Source organism: Typopeltis vanoorti, chromosome 14 (genome assembly GCF_054136105.1).
Source record: "Typopeltis vanoorti isolate ZY-2024b chromosome 14, IOZ_Tvanoo_1.0, whole genome shotgun sequence".
Taxonomy (NCBI): Eukaryota; Metazoa; Arthropoda; class Arachnida; order Uropygi; family Thelyphonidae; genus Typopeltis; species Typopeltis vanoorti.
In genome coordinates this window covers 113,145,452-113,163,397 of record NC_143562.1, presented here as the reverse complement: position 1 = coordinate 113,163,397, position 17,946 = coordinate 113,145,452, and the positions used below count along the sequence as shown (strand labels likewise).

Here is a 17,946-nt window from a genome sequence, read left to right as displayed (position 1 = left end):
TCATCACGAATAAATCACGTTAACGAGACACGCACATTGTCACGCACAGTACCAATTTTTTGTATGATTTAGAACCATCGGTTATAACCTAGTCTGTAACCTTCATTTTGTGCTTACTGATTTGTATTCCTTGAGGATGCCAATAGAAACAGATTGGCGAAACATGTAGGAGGATAAAAACAAAGCTACTTGATAAAGATTTTATAAAAAAGTGTAATAGTCTTATGAATAATTGTCAAGAAAAAATTCAACATAAGGTACAGAGACATTTGCAGTCTGTGTAATATAGTTCTCAACAAATAGTGCAATTACAACTGGAATAAAACGGCACTAACTAATGAATCACATCTCCTCCCTCCAACTGAAACTGCTATATAGACTCAAGCAAAGCCATATGTTACTGGTGCAACATATGATTTTGCTTGACAGCACCCCGTCATGAATGTGTTAAAACTAAGAAATATATAGTCAATGCATTTCAGATATTATGAAATTCAGTAGAAGAAAATTAGCATTTCATCTCAACTTATGGTTGCCTTTGTCTTTGGTTTGCGCGATCTTTTGTTAATACCGCACCAATCATATGCACTTCTTCATAACTGCTCTATCTCTACTGGGCTACCATTGCTGTCTGTTTCATGCTCTGCTTTTACTCTGATTGGTCATTTGTGAAGGATTGTTCATTACATATTTCAAGTCTTGTAAATTACTAGTAATTTTTGCTTGAAATAATGGGAAAGAAGATGAAGCTATTTGGGTAGATGACTTTGACGATGCACACAAGGAAACTGTTCTTGATGCCAAAAGTAGTGATAGCGAATAGGAGTGTCTTGGTAAGTCACACCATTTTCAGTTTTTTTCTGAAAATTCTCACATACATCTTGCACCACGATTTTTTAGTTTTAATTTTGGGAAAAAAAGTGCGAGTTATATTCGAATAAATACCGTAATTTTTTTAGCTTTCAAATTCTTAAGTATGGATCATTGGTTAAAGACTGGATTTATAAAACACACAAGAGAGAGCAATATAGCAAACACAAGTAGCTATAAGCAACAAGAAAACATTGATATTGTATCTGGATCAAATGAAATTGATAAGAGTGTGTCATCTGATATCTCTAGAGAACCAACTAAGAAGAAGATGAAAAATCTTCATAATATGATATGAATTACTTGAAATGTGGATTTTCATCGACGGGAAATGAAGAGGAACCTCTTCCAAATTTTGTTCTGTTAAATATAAATCATATTTTTTGTTTACAAGAACATATAAATTCAAATAAAATAGACATTTACAATGAAATACACTTTATTTATTTATTATTTTGATAAGGGGGTACTTGGTAATAATGAAAATTTAAGAAAGGGTATGCACATATCTGAAGTTTGAGAAACACTGGTCTAGTGGATAGGAGAAAGAGGAGTTTTTCATAAAATGGTGTGAGATTGGGGAAGAACAAGAGGTCACCCCCAGAAGCTGTATAAAGAAGGTGTGAGGCACAAGGGTGAGACCCAGTGCTTTTTGCATGGAGAGTTGTGAATAATTGGAATTCATTGCCTGAGGTTGTGATGTTTGCAGAGAATTTAAATGTGCTTAAGACACAGTCTGATGGGTTTTGTGTATGACAAAAGGGACCTCTTGGGATGTAGGTCTTAGGATAATAATAATATAGCACTTCATTAGGGAATGTGTGTGACCATGCATTCACTGTCAAACTCATCTTTCATATCTACTTCACAAATATACATGGTTTCAGTTCCAACCTCAGTACTGTTCATTGCCATTCCCCTTGTGAACCTTATCTATTTTCCAAACTCAAATTTTAGCCTCTAAACACTAATTTTGGCTTTCTCAGTTATATAAGCTTTGATTCCTTTTGCCTTAAAGGTGGGGGTTTGTGCATATGTTCGCTTTAATATACCATGTTAAAGAGTATGCAACTTAGAATATACTGATTTTGACCTCCTTTTGCTCAAAGTCTCTCTCTCTCTCTACCCTCCTCATTTCAAATTCATTTGCTTTCTCTAACACCAGCCATTAATCTTTTTGATTTCCTTTCCTTAAATGTCACTTTTCTTCAGTTCTACTTTCTTAACAGTGAAGTCATTTTTCTTGGAGACAAGTGTTCACAACACATGTTCGCTCTCCTCTTCCAGCTGCACAGATTAAGCAGGTAGAGAAACTAATGTATTTGCTATTACCAGTGATCTTGCACAAACTGTTTGTGCATGCCTACTAGACAAACTCCAACTACTCTCCAAATACCTTAGACCTCCTCCTTGCTAGCAAACCATCTCAGTGCACTGCGAATGTTTGTCCTCTGACCAGTTCAGGCCACAGTCACTCTAGTGCAGATTTCCCCCTTTCCCTCCATGGAGTAATACCATATATACATACCACTCACATCCATATATTGTGGCATTATAAAAGGATGAGTGGGATGATCATCTACTTCTATGCCTTATTTCCTTGTTGGGTTGTTGTTTCTGGCCATCCGACTCTAACTTATATACTGAATGTACCATTAAAGTAATTATTATTGGGTTAGAAATATTTATTCCTTGTTCCACTCTATATTCCTGTGTCTCATTTAAGCCTTGGTTCTCCCAAAAGTGTGCCAAGGCAGTACAACAGAATAATTGAGCATACTGTGACTGGTTTGCATCAAAACCTCTTAATCTTCCTATGTTGCTTATGCTAAAGACCAAACTACCTAGCTGCAAGAAAACTATCAACATGTTGAAACCTGATTTTGAAAGAGATACAAGCAGAATGCTTGCATACTCTCCAAATTGTAGCCCTGCCTTCTGGTCTCTACCCAAAGAATTATATTGCATCATCCCCTGCAGAAAACGCCAGCCTCCTGGCTTTCTACTTCTTCAATTCTTGCATGACTGAGTTTAGTAAATATCCTCCTAACAAACAGCATTCAGTATCTATCCATCTTCAGTTCATATGAAGAAAATGAAGCAACAATTACAGTAGATTCTAGTAGTAAGACTTATACGTTGGTTAGACATAACTGGTAATTAGTTTACGGAATTAACAACGCATATAAAGTATATTAATTAAAGGTAACTTTAATGAATAACTTCTATATTTCAGCAATGTCACATTGCCATCTTCAGGAACATAAAGATATGGTTAGTGCACTCAGGAACTAACACAAAGCAAATGAGGAAGAAAGCAAGAAACTAATATTGTTCCTAAAGTCCTAATGGTGCCCTCTTGCGGGCTAATTTGGTAGTCTTGGCAGTTGGGCTGAAGTTCTCATAATGAAAGTCTCCCAAATTTGGGGCAGTTTCATGCACCCAAATTTGTTGAGGTTAGGAATGTTTTTTAGAGCTGCTGAAGATTCTTTGAATAATCTTTCGTATTTAAACTTGCTGCGATGGATTATTTTTGTTTTCTTCCAACGAATTTTATGGTGGGTATCTAAGGCATGGTCTGCCAGCCCATGCCTTAGATACCCTCCCCCCCTCCACAATAAAGATTACACCAAGTCTATCACCATCCCTTACATCCAGGGCACCTCTGAAAAAATAACCAATATCCTCAAAAAATATGACCTTACTTCCTGTTACAGACCATATAAAAAGTTGGCATCCCTTATCCGCTCTACCAAAGACCAACCACTTCCCCTAGACCTACCTGGTGTATACCAGGTCCCTTTCAGCTGCAAATTGTCCTACTTCGGCCAAACAGGCAGAACAACAAATATCAGGATTTCAGAACACCAAGACTACATCCGGTTTCACCAGTACAGCCGCTCTGGGCTGGCAGACCATGCCTTAGATACCCACCATAAAATTTGTTGGAAGAAAACAAAAATAATCCATCGCAGCAAGTTTAAATACGAAAGATTATTCAAAGAATCTTCAGCAGCTCTAAAAAACATTCCTAACCTCAACAAATTTGGGTGCATGAAACTGCCCCAAATTTGGGAGACTTTCATTATGAGAACTTCAGCCCAACTGCCAAGACTACCAAATTAGCCCACAAGAGGGCACCATTAGGACTTTAGGAACAATATTAGTTTCTTGCTTTCTTCCTCATTTGCTTTGTGTTAGTTCCTGAGTGCACATACCATATCTTTATGTTCCTGAAGATGGCAATGTGACATTGCCGAAATATAGAAGTTATTCATTAAAGTTACCTTTAATTAATATACTTTGTATGCGTTGTTAATTCCGTAAACTAATTACCAATTACAGTAGAGTTACTACCTGCACATTTTTTTAAAAAAATTAATCCTATATATATAAGAGGACTTATAAACATATCAGTTCTGTGTGTGTGTGGTGCAGATGAGGATTCAGAAGTTTGACTTTTTTTAATTTTTTTTTTTTTTTAAGAGTTGCAGTTTGTAGTTGTTTGGAAATACTTTTTGCAGAAGGCTATTCCAGAAGAATAAGAGGAAGAGGAGAAGTTGGTTTAGTGTGTTTAAAGTTGCATAGTAAAGGGGTGCTGTGCAGCTACTGCTCTTGTATTAATAGATGCAACAGAAAGTGGAGGAATGTTGGTTGTTGCCAGTTTAGTGGAGCAGTGATCATTGAAGTACTTGTAGAGTAGACACAGAGCAAAAACATTACATCTGTGAAACAGAGGTTGAAGTGAATCTTTAAGAGGGAATATCTATGAGTTGAATTGCTCTCCTCTGGACAGTGTCAAGAATTTTTAGAGAAGTTATAGGTGCACCACTCCAAACATGTGAGCAGTATTCTAAGGATGGCTAGATTTGGGATATGCATAAAGTTCAGAGTTGAGCATGTGTAAAATACCATCTTGAATGAAAGAGAATGTCTAGTTTGGATGCTGATGAAGTTATTAATGTGATGTGGTTATTCCAGGAGAGACTGAGGATAAGTGTAAGTCCAAGCAGAGAGAGATCTGATTTTGTCTAGTCCGGAAATTTGTGTATTACTGAGGATAAGGATAGGTGAGCTGAGATCACTTTTGCAAGAAATCTCAAAATGCAAAATAAAGTGTTACAAAAGGTAAGACTTTATTTTTGGGCAAAATTTTTAGTGCTTAGTCTTGTACAGTCTAGTTGCTATAGCAAACACCATTATAACAAACTCACTTGATATTACAAACAAAATTCCCAAACCATATCTCATAAATGTAATTTTTATTTATTATTATTATTTAAAATTTTTTTATTTTTGGTAAAAGAAGTTCACTACAGGAAATTTTTCATTTCAATAAACTATTCCTGTGGTACACCTACATGATTGAGAGTTGAAGCATCCTGTTTTACTTAACATGCTGTGGCCATCCTGGGCCTATTCATAACATTTAAAAAAATTTTTTAGCACATTTTTAGCATGAGTTTACAATAGTCAGTTCCAGGATAAGCAAAATTACAGTTACATGACCTCTGAAAAATGTAATATGGAAGTTTTGTTCATGAACTTAAATAGCAAGATTTGTATACCTTTTTATGCATAAAGTTTAAGGAATGGTATGATAGACTTTGTGTTTCCTAGGAGGGACCTCCCACGATGAGCGTGGATAGACTTTATTTCCTAGGAGGGATCTCCCACAATGAGTGTGGATAGACTTGTATTTCCTAGGAAGGACCTCCTGCGATAAGTCTTTTGACTCCTTGGAGGCCTAAATAATAATAATAATAATAATTATTATTATTATTATTATTATTACTACGGGCGACTCCAGAGAGTCCTTAGACTCGTCGAGGGAGGCCCTAAACATCATGTCCACACAACTATACGACATTCTCACAGTATCTATCTTACCTTGCCTTGAACTCACTCACTGTCATAGCACCCACAACAGACTCTGTCAGCTTATTCCACTCATTTACCACTCTAAAAGTAAAGAGCCCAGCTCTAACACCCCTGCTAACCACACTCTTTCCCAGCTTCCATAGGTGTCCCCTAGTTTTCCCACCACCAGTCCAAAAAAATGTTTATAATAATAATAAACAGTCTTGAAATTAATAAAAAAAAAACTTACATCTAAATGACAGATATATATCACTGATTATGTCTGACTTTAATTTCCAGACACAATTTAAAATATGAATAGGATAAATTATTCTATAGTTCACTATTTCTTCAGATTATTTGAACAAGAAATGTCAGATATAAATGGCCTTCCATGTATCTTGATGTTGTATTTGTGTCCTTGATTTCTTTCCTATCTTAGTTAATGCTGTAATGATTTCTTTGAATGCTATATTCAGATGTTATTTTAGATACCATCTGAAAAGCATAACTTACAACAAGGAGGAGGAGGAGGAGCAAAACGTGATAATATAGAGAAGCAACAGGAGAGTGGGTAAGATTGTGTTTTATTGTTCAGTCTCGAGACTGATACTTTAATGAGATTTTTAAGTTTTACTGAAAATATAGTGTATAATTATTATTACTGGTGGTAGTAGTGGACCTGCATGGAATTAGTAGACATATTTAGGAAGGCTTACCTGACAAATAACATATGTCACTCTGCACCTGAAACTTTCACTTTTTACAGTTGAAACATATTACAGCAATAGTCTTTCATCTACCACTTAAAATCTCATCTTTATATAAAATGTATATTATGATGGTCTCTGATTAAATAGCCAGATTACAGACATGCTCACCTCATTCACACATTGCCAGAAATATACAAGTCATATCAGTCAATCTTGCAGTTTTATTAACATAAGCCTGTGTACTTCATATACTAATGGTTTATTTGTTTTGTATCACTGTAAAGGAATGAACCAAACTCTTATTCTAGGATTTGTATGCCACTGCTCCATAAATTATTCATTGAATGTTTGAAAATTTTCATTAAACCATTCTGTCAGTTTGCCATTAGCATCATGTTTCTGAAATCATTCTCCCTCTTACTCACCAAATAGCAGACTTTCCTTTGGATTTTCTTGATTTGAGGTAATCTCTCATATTACACTTTTTTTTTTCCTTCCACACTGTACTTTTTGCTTTTCTGTCTGCACTTTTTTGTGCATCTGGTTATATCTTTTCCTTTTTTTTTTATTATTTTTATTTTTCACTCGTATCTTATTTGTCTGCTTGATTTTTGTATACATTTCCACCATGGTAATCATTGACATTGCATTATTCATAATTACCTATCACCAGATTCACCATTATCAGATAGCCTATCACCAAATTTAACACTTTGAAACTCACTTGCTTCCATAACATGCTATTAAGGCAGTACCAGAAATTCACTGTTTGCTTCCTTTTTCTATATTTTTTTAAAAATATTTTTCCTATTCATATTCCCATAATTAAATTCTCCCTATTAGGATAACTCATCTTTTAATTTGTCTAAATATTTCAGTGATTAGCCTCTACATTTCCAGGCATATAACAACATCTGTTAAGATATCGTATCCTGTTTATCTCAAACACATGTTCCTCATTAGCAGTATTTCTTAAATTTTACCCTTATTTTTCATGCTCCTTGCATTATGCCACAAATATGGCAACCCATCAAAGGCCTCTAAGCATACATATTTTTGTCATTACTCTCTTGTGCTATCACACAAGTCCACTACCATCACCTGCCTTTCCTTCCCGGTGATTCCATGCTTTTGTTCGAGTTTATCCCTGCTCCACCACTTGCATGCTAGCTACTACACATTCTCAACCATATTCTCTCTCTCTCTCTCTCTCTCTCTCCACAGTCACTTTATCCTGCCTCAGTGCATTTTTGCTTATCCTGCAAAGACTCGAAATGTCCAAACCAAACCTATTTTAAAACTGCCATCCCTCTTAAACCATTCATATTAATTTTATCCTTTTAAAATATTTTCTAGATATGTTGAATATCACCACTTGATTTTATATTTATTATGGACCATTTTAAACAGCACATGCTGAACTTCTTTACTCTCCATCTTTCTATATTAGTTCACATTGTAGATCACATTTGTAGTTTGGTGTGTCCAATATCATACTGTACATCTGCATCTGCAAAACTAAATTGCTACATTTACTCGAAGAATAGAAACTAATAATAGTCTCCTGTTCCCAGATTTGCATATTCTAAGACAGCCAGATAGTTGCTTTCTGTATTGCTTTACTTCCATAGACTGCTTACAGTCTATGAAAGCGAACCAACACAGGAAAGATATATTGCTGCTACATTCCATTATCATTCTGTCAGAAGTCGAGTACATTCAAAACAACTTTGGTTTATTGAGCTTGTCCATCACAGGAGCACTGTTACAATAGGAGCTTCATGCTAAATCCACATTTCTCTGTAATATCTGTGCTTGTCAACTTATAGATAACGTATTAAACATATACAGTGCTGATCCTTGATCTCCCTAAGATTCTTAGGGTTTCCATTCTATAAATCAAAGGTTTATCAGAAATATTTTTCTCGCGTTTTCATTCTGGAAATCTGTACATTCTCTTTTCACCTGATTTGTAAGCCAGCATCTTTCTTGTGCTCTCTGAGAGACCAGCTTTCTCCACTATCCCAAGCAGGAGTCTGTTAGGTTCCTTGCACTTGTGGTCTTTTTGTTCAGATGAGAAGATTAAGTGAGTGTACAATTAGAACACGAGGATTTAATGGGTTGAAAAAATACTAGGATTTTAACAAAACTGATCTGGCACATCATGCCATTTCTCTTAGACATGTCTGTTGGGAAAAAAAACTTAAGTCTTCCACAAAAGCTATTTTCTACTAAGAAAGCTTAAAGAGAACCATGAAGCCTGATTCATCAACCTAAAAAAAAAAAGTACTCTTTCTGAATATTCCTCACACTTGTAACTAATTTTTATATGTATTTTTTATGTTGTGAACTCTAATGGTAATACAGATTGAGCTTTCCTAATGTTTTGTAGCACTCACATCTTTGTTTGGTAGCTGTTTTAATTGGATTCTTTTTTCTTCATTGTAACCACCATTACAGTTTTCTCCAAGAACTATCTTACTTGTAAAAGTTATTAAATAATCATAATTGCATGATTATTTCATTTTCAGTAAACAAAATTGAGAGATCCGTTACAATAATAATTTTTTACTCATATAAGGCACAAAATGCATGTATCCACTTGCATAGGAAACGGACATAGTTAAGAAAATTTTTGAATCTTATATTAACTGGATTTGAGATTCTTCCTTTTGAGATTTATGGGAATAAAGAACATTTATCTTTGATATAATTTATTTGAGTATCTTTATATATTTGCTTGTTAATCTGTTAATATACTTATTTATTTCATTATCAATCATATAATTAAAAAAAAAAATTTTTAATCCAGCACTTCTGTTTAGATATTTGTGTTATAAAGACATAACAAATAATTACATATATTGACAATATATAATTTTTTCCCACTGTCTCACAATCTATTATTTCTTCAAACTGCAGTCAAACTGCGATTTTGTTCTTTAACTATGTTACTCATATTTTTAAAAATATCTTTTCTGTTAGTAAACCTGTATCATTTTCAATATTTTTGAAAATATTTCTGAAATCCATAATTTGGGACTAGAGAGTTCTCAATTAATTCAATTATGACATGTGTTTCATTATAGTAAAATTATGGAAATATCAAAAAAAATAGCAAGGCTTATTCAGAGTTTGAGGTACTCTACTTTCCAACTAAATGCTAATTTGGATTGCATTGATATATATATTTTTGAAATTTATATTAAGAAAGTAATTAAAAGGACATACTTGGTTGTGTATTTTTAGAAGATAGAGATTACAATATATTTGCAGCTGAACATGATTGAGCCGAAACTTATGATAAGAGGTGTTGAGAATGAAGCTCAATTGTGTAAATGTAAATAATGTATATTCAGTAGCTGAAACATGAATAAAACTGGTAAACAAAGAAGATGAATCAAGAATGCGAGTATATATTTTGAAAGATTAAGAATTCAAATCATGAAATTTTTTAAAAAAATGTAAAACGGAAAATTAAGGATGTGAATATTCAGTTTTGCTTTGTTATTCGGCCAATTCAGCATGTTTTTTAGATGTTCAACTTTGGCTGGACCAGAAAAATTTCTATTACATGCATTATAACAAATGTAAGAATCAGAAAAAGCCTCCCTTTATTTTGCATGACTGTATATGAAGGCTTCTTGCATTTGCTATAGTACTTTCTGTGGTGAGTTTATTTTAGTTTATATTATGAAGAATTGAAATTTGTCTTAAAATATTGAAAAATAGTAATATTTTGGTCATAAATAATAAAGAAATATTTGTAAGTATTATGATTCATGGGAAGATTCAAAATTTGTGAAATGTAAAACATGCAAAAACACAAAATATCTGGGTGATACAGGAAAAACAAACTATGCATCTATGATTAATCATGTAAAAACACAAGCAGAGCAATGAATTTGTAAAACAAAATGAAACTGAAATATCAAACCAGAATGGAAGTACAAATAAGCAGTCAAAATAAAAAGTAAATTCACCAAAACAACAAACGTTATTTGATGTTAATGAATAATCTAAAAAATAAAATAAAGTAGGATGCAGGTGACAAGCAGGCAAGATCTTTGTTATTTAAGAGATACTTGTGCCATGAGAGGTTTCTTCAGTTAACATGACAAAACACAAGGGATAAGTAATATACTATTTATTCAAGGCCATATATTTCAGCCTGACTATTACAGACTATCATCAGTGGTGACAATAAACAACAAAGTAGAATGCGATTTATGGACTGATCTGAAAAAGTAAGAGCCAAGTGGTGTTATACATGAAACAGTGCCATGGTATAACTGAGGAAATATTGATAATTCATTAGCTGTTTAAAATAAAAAAATTATTGATGTGTGATTAAAATAAAACTTTACCGTATGCTGACATCGATGAAGTAAGCATGTATCAGACCATAGGATGTTGTCTGTATCTATTTCATGTTGTGTTAAGCCAGAATTTTCAGATTTACTATTGCTAATGTAAGATTGGTGTTCTTGTATTCACTTTTTTACAGAACACCCAGTTTGTCCAAAGTAAGAATGATGACAGTCAGAAGAAACTTGATAGACACTTGGGAGAACTAGAGGAGACAGTTTATCTTTTGAAGATGGAAACCATGCTGATAATTTGTTGATAGGAAGAAAAGTAGCCACTAAATTTTATTTCTTGACAATTCTGGAATTTGGTTCAGAGATGCCAGAAATGTAAGGAATTGGAACTCGACATACTGTTTCCTTGTTATTTGAGCTAGGATTATAGGAATTAAAAAGCTGTTGCATGGTCCTTTCTGCCATTGAGTTTCATATATCGTTTGATCTTTAAGAGTTCCTGCTGCAATAGGTAAGGTGTAGAACAAATAGTATGAGCATGTTGCAATAAAGTTTTTAATTCCAGTCTTCTGTGATGCATGGCACGCTGATTGCTGTTCATTGTAGCAACCAATAAAAGTAAGCTTTCAATAAACGGAAATAATTAATTCACCTGATGGTTAATGAAGGAGTACAATTTCTAAAAAATACAATTTGTTGTCTTTTTCCATTTCTATAATAAATTTAATTCACCGGCCTGGTTGCCAACCAGCCAGAGATTCTAACTAATTCGAACCCACAGCCTTTGTCTCTCAAGCCAAAAGGCTGTGGGTTCGAATCCCGCTGTCGGCATGGATGTTTGTGATTGTCTGTGGAAATACTCGTGGTGGTCGGCAGTAGATGCCGTTGGTGCAGTTGTGGTCAGATGGTGATTCAGTAGTACAGACAGTTGTAGAGCAGATGCCCTCCCTTGATGAGTCCCTGGACTCCCTGGAGGTGTCAAATAATAATAATTCATGAATGTAGATAGAAAAGGCCAGATAGCAAAACTTTGTCTATATAACGAATCCAAAATGAAGGCTGAGGGTAAAGGATGTCTTCTAAATAATGTTCTAAATAAAAGTTAACAAGTGCAGGGAAGAGTGGACTTCTCATTGCAATTCCTTCAACTTGACCGTAAAATGTATTCTGACAAATAAAATATCTGGAGTATATAAAGTCTAATAATTGTACTATATCCTGTGGAAATGCTTCTGAAAGTAGATGTAGTGTATCCTCAAGAGGAATATTTGTTAAGAGCAGTTCTATATCAGTGGCATAATGGTTAGCTTTTAAAATTATTTTCTAAAAATTATTTTTTAAAATTCTAAAATTATTTTTAGAATCAGTAGCAGCTCTCAGAAATCAACCAAATCTTAATATATACGGTTGCATTAAGCTTCCTAATATTTGGGAAACACTTATCATCAGAGATCCCACCTTACATTTCAGGCCACCTACAACCGCCCTTAGATGGCGCTCCACCTAGATTGGACTTTAGAGTCACCCACATGGTTGGGCTTAGTATTGTGTGGTATTTGTGTATATGTTACATTAGTTTTTTGTAATCCCTGAAGATGTCTCAGTGACTGAGATGAAATATAAGGAGTATTAAATTCTGTTTTAATCCTTTCTGAGTGGTGTATACAATCCATTAAGCCTCCAACATGATGTCCTCACAGCACTTAAGCCTCTACACACGGATTCTGTTGTATATCATTCTTTCCAGAAGTTTGAGGCAGATGCTTAACAAGGCACATAGGACAGTAGTTGGAAGCAGTTGGTAGAGTCTTTTTGCCAGGTTTTATGACAGCAGTAATTTTAGATGTCTTAAAAATTGATGGAAGCATGTCAGAGTCCAGGATATTGTTATATATAGGTAAGCTATTTAATAGTTTTTGGTCCACAGTTCTTAATGAATTCAGGGTAGATGTTATCAAGTCCAAGACTGCCTTTCCGGTCCTCAATGAGTTAACTGCCTGGGAAGTGAAAGCCTGAGATAGTGACGATGGTGGAAGATATGTTTTAAGATTTTTTAGTTTTTGTTTCACCTCTCTCTTAGCTACTCTATCTTGAGGATATTTAGTCATTGAAACTATATGCTTTGCAATTGTTTTGGATCTATGGCAAGCAGTTTACCAGAAGTTCTTGTATTAGGGTCAAGCTTCCTAATCAGGGACCAAGCTTTTCAGCTGGAATGAGTAAAATTAAAATTGTTCATTGTCTTAATCCATTTGTCTTTCCTAGCATTGTTGAGAGACTTCGGTAGCTCAGGTTATTATTATTATTAGTTATTACTGTAGGGTTATTATTAGTAGAGAATTCTTTATACAGTCTTTCCTGGAATATAATCTCTCCTAAAATCTCTTGGAATGGTTCATTTGGCAGCACCAATAATAATGCCAATAAATCTGTTGTAGTTGTTTACAGTGGGCTTTATAAATCTTTTAACGTTGTCAACCTGTTTCTTAAAAGATTCCCAGTCAGCTTTGAGAAAGTTCCATCTAGGTTTTAATACTGTTCTTATCATTGGAATATTTAGACCTACCTATAATCTATAAAGTATTGGCTATTTGGAAAACTGTCTAATGCTTTCCTAGAGATGGGGATGTGGTAGCCATTATCGTCCGCAGTACAGAAACACAAATGAGAGTTATATCCTCTTTCCCATCTAGAGGAGAGAAAATTCACTTTATCTTTGGCATCAAAGATGAGGTAGAGGTTCTAATTTTCCATCCAGTTCACTAGTAAGGTACCATTTAGGTTATCCTCTCTATAGCCCCAAAGGGAGTGATGACTATTAAAATCTCCCATGATTATGCTTGAATTGCTGGGACAGTACTTAATCAGGCCATTTAACTAAGGGAGGTTTATACACGTTGGTTGTAGTATAACCAGATATTATAATGGATACACTATATATGTCCTCACTAATGCTTAGCTCACAGATCTTATAATTTGGAATGTCATTTTTTTATATATGTTGCCACACCATATTTGGGATGGTTTATACTATTTTATCACATTATATCTATGTATTTTCCCCCCTCTTGTTAGTAGGTCTAGATCGTCCTTAGTGAGAGTTTCCTGTATTACAACTACATCTATTTGATAGTAATTCAGGATCTTAGTAAGAACTTTGCATTTAGCCCTACTTATGCCTTCTATATTTAATTGGCATATTTTTAAGAGTGAGCCCATATTCTTGATTCTCAGCTCTCAGATAACCGACATAGGTGTATGTCAGTTATCTGAGAGCCTGTGTCCATGAGTCCTGCTAGGAGAAAACGGAGCCATCTGTCGCTGTAGACTATTTAGCATTATACTGGGTGCACCATGAGGAGGCAGTCTATGTTACACCCCAGCCAAGAAGTATCCTGTCCCAGTAAGAAAACAAAGAGACCCATGGATATCAGATTAAACATGGGAACTAATCAAAAGAAGGCAGTTGGAAAAATAAAGAGGCATGGGGACTGAAAACTGTAAGAGAATACATAGAGAGAAGTCAGAAGAGCCATCAACCAGGACAAGGAAAAGTTTTATACTAATAAATGTGAAGAGATACAGTTTCAGATGAGGAGGCACAATTATAAAAGGATATTTTATTTAGTTCATGACCTAAAGCACAAGATTAAGTCCAAATTGAATGTCATCAAAGACAGAAATGGAGCATTACTAACAGAAGAATTGGAAATTAAAAACAGATGGAAGGAATACTCTGAGGAATTGTACAATAGAGTGGATAAAGAAATTTTGGTGGAGCCCTCTCATCAAGATAATTCTGATTTGGAGCCTCTTCCACTTAGGCATGAAGTTGAAAGAGCAGTTAAGCAGCTTAACAGTAATAAGGCCCCAGGTGCAGATGGAATTCCAGCATAGTTAATTAAGGCCACAAGGGATAAGAGTGTTTCATAGATTGATTACAAGGATATAGGAGACAGAAAAGCCTGGAGACTGGAAGAAGTTGGTTTTCATACCACTATTAAAAGGGAGATATGAAGGACTGCAAGAACTATTAGTTTAATATCTCATGTAAGCAAGATTTTATCGAAGATCATGCTAAATAGGGTTGATGCCAAAGTTGAGACAGAGATGTCTCAATGTGTTTCTTAGACTACTGTACAGCTTTTGACAGTGAAACTGTGGGAGTAATGAAAAGTATAGGTTTTCCCCAACACACACACTATCAAGTCGATAGCCAACTTGTATAGGGTGCAAGAAGCCATGGTAAGAACAGGTGTTGGATTAACTGATTGGCTTCAGGTTGGAAAGGGAGTTAGGCAAGGATGTTTACTTTCTCCTCACTTGTTCAATATATATGCTGAGAACATCATGCATGAAGCATTGGATAAGCCCAAGACAGAATTTAGGATAGGTGGTAGATTGATCAATAATCTGAGGTATGCTGATGATACTGAACTTCTCTATAATGACCACGACAAATTCTTGATAAACTTAACTAGATCATTAATAACAGAGGACTTCAACTCAATCCTAGCAAGACAAAGATTATGATTCTCAAAGGAAATACAAACAGGGAAGCTTTGAGAAACAAGTGTACCATAATGGAGAAAGAATTAAGGAAGTCAGCAAGTTTGAGTATCTAGGATTCATTATTAATTTGAAGAATTGCTGTTCAGAAGATGTCAGAAGATTAGGAATGGCTAAAACAACAGTCAGAGACTTGTCTAAAATCTGGAAGGATGGATCTATCTCCATGGGAACAAAGTTGAGGATTTTGGATGCAGTTGTTTTTCCAACAGTGACTTATGGATGTGAGACTTGAAACCTAAAGAAGTCAGATATGAAAAGAATAGCTGCTTTTGAGTTGTGGTGTTACAGAACGCTGTTGAGGATATCGTATACTGAAAGGCACATACAAATGAATGGGTGTTAGAAAAGATCAATAGAACTTTAAGGCTCCTCAAGGATGCTGACAGAAGAAAGTTAAAATATTTTGGACACATTGAAAGGATGGAGGGAGAACTTCTCAGAACAATTATAGAAGATAAAGTTCCTGGAAAAAGAGGAAGGGGTAGGCTGTCATTGAGATGAATGAATGGATGGATGGATGGTGCGTGCATATGTGTGTGTGTGTGAAACAGATCTTCAGAGAGTTGAAGCCTCTAGAAAAGCATACAACAGGACTACATAGCAAGGACTGGTGTGACATATCACCGAGCATCGTGGGCATCTGTGTATGCCCAATGAACAGATGATAACATGTGGTGAGGAAGGTATGTAAAGTTTGGTGAACTTGGGGCCAAATAAAAAAATCTGTCATATCTGAGCCAGACTTTTGAAGTAGAGGAATTTGGAGTACATTGCTCAAAAGCTCCTATATAAAAGTTGGCACACAGGAGGGAGTAGCGATGAGCTCCATGACTGTATACCTTCTCTTGTGGTTCAAAATTGTTTTCTTACATGAAGTAACTAGAACATAGTAAGTTGTAAAGAAGGCTGTGATTTGAAAATTTATCCTGCAAAAGAAGAATCATGCTTTGAATGGAATTTCCACTTGATATTGTGGCACCTCTCATCTTGGTCTACTTACTGCATTCTTGTTACTTTGCTTGGTAAAATAACAGTTGACTCAGACTCCTCAATTTATAGTACCTTTGACTATGACTCCTTTAGTTATATAATCAATATAGAAAATAAATAATAATTATACTAATTATTTATTTTCTATATTGATTGAAAGCACTTAAACATACAAGTCATTTCATCACTGCCTATGTGAATCATCAGTCTACTTTTTAGAACTGTAACCTGTTAAAGTTTGGGTCTAAAGGCTGTATCTCTATCATTGTGGCTTTTTTATTAGCTTAAGTGGCGAAAATAGTAGGTTTATTAAATCATTATGACCCATAAACAGTGTTAGTTATTTTTTATTACATTAGTTTTTTTTGGTCTAAAAAAAAACAATGCCAGCCTGGTTGGCAGAGTGGTTAACGTAGCCTCTCTCCAGCCAAAAGGCTGTGGGTTCGAATCGCACCGTGGGCATGGATGTTTGTGATTGTCTGTGAAAATAATAGTGGTGATGGTGGACAGTAGATCGCATTGGTGTAGATGAGGTTGAATGGTGGAGATGGAGCGGAGAGTTGTAGAGTAGGTGCCCTCCCTCAATGAGTCTTAGGACTCCCTGGAGGTGTCAAATAATAATAATAATAATATTTTTTATCAAAAGGCTACAATAATAAAGTAATAGGCATATAGGATATAACACAAAGATACTATAAAAGAAAATAAGGAACATCTTTCTCTACTAGTTTCCTTCCTTTTCGAGATTAAAGTATTGTTTGGATATAAAATTTAAGTGAATGGGCATGAAATAAAAATTATATTGTAGAAGATTGAAAAATTGATCCCAACAAAAGTTTTAAAGAAGCTTAGCTTCTAGTTGTAGAATAGGGATTAAACCAAAAATCAAATCTAAAATTTACTGACATATTGTTCTTAGAATTTCTTCTGCCAGATCCTCCCTTTCAAACTGTTGCTGTTACAGTTCTAGCTACATCACTGCATGACCTGTGGATAAACAAGGATGGCTTCTTCCATAGTCAGTTTCAATGAGCGGTCATGCTTCTCCACTTCTTTTAATCCTTTAAAAAACTTTTGCTGAAATTCCTTTATTTTGACGTTTACTGGGTTTTCCATGCATAAGCGATGCTGCTTTACTTTTGAATGTTCCATTTTGTCCAGGTAGGCTTCAAAAGTCTAATTCTTCATTTGAACTTGAAGAGGATGATCCTGAGTAACCAATGCTTCTAGCTTCATCCAGTAGTTCAGGTGTTTGAGGTAGTACTTATAACCTTTTCATGTGAATTGTTACTTCATAGAGTGCCTGTTTTCCTGTAGTAATTTGGTCATTGCTCAACAAAATATGGTTTATTGGATCAATGTAACTAGCAGCTAACAGGATTATCCAGCAAGAGAGCCTCTCTTTTCTTCATTGAAGATACAGTGCTATCAGCAATTAATCATCCACTTTTGTTCAGGTGATACATCACTCTTCCACTCCAACAAGAATTTACCAGGCATTAAATCCTCAGATTGCAACTTCTTGGTGACAGTAAAAGGGTGAAAAAGTAGACTTTCTAACTTTGTCACTTGCACCCACTGGCTTTCAATTAGTGAAACATTTATGTTGTCCAGATCTT

The 17,946-nt window shown here is 34.9% G+C and overlaps 1 protein-coding gene across 5 annotated transcripts in view; it reads left to right on the top strand.

The window, feature by feature from the left end:
- Positions 1-17,946, top strand: part of LOC150099843 (protein Gawky-like) — a 580,239-nt gene that overhangs the window by 179,532 nt on the left and 382,761 nt on the right. The window contains exon 2 of one of the 5 annotated variants that reach the window (XM_090404075.1): positions 6,222-6,304. The exons of 3 other annotated variants lie outside the window; for them this stretch is intronic. The gene's annotated coding sequence lies outside the window, so the exon portion shown is untranslated. Of the gene's footprint in view, positions 1-6,209; positions 6,305-17,946 lie in introns of all 5 variants that reach the window. One more of the 5 variants, XM_090404076.1, reaches the window with a different exon arrangement.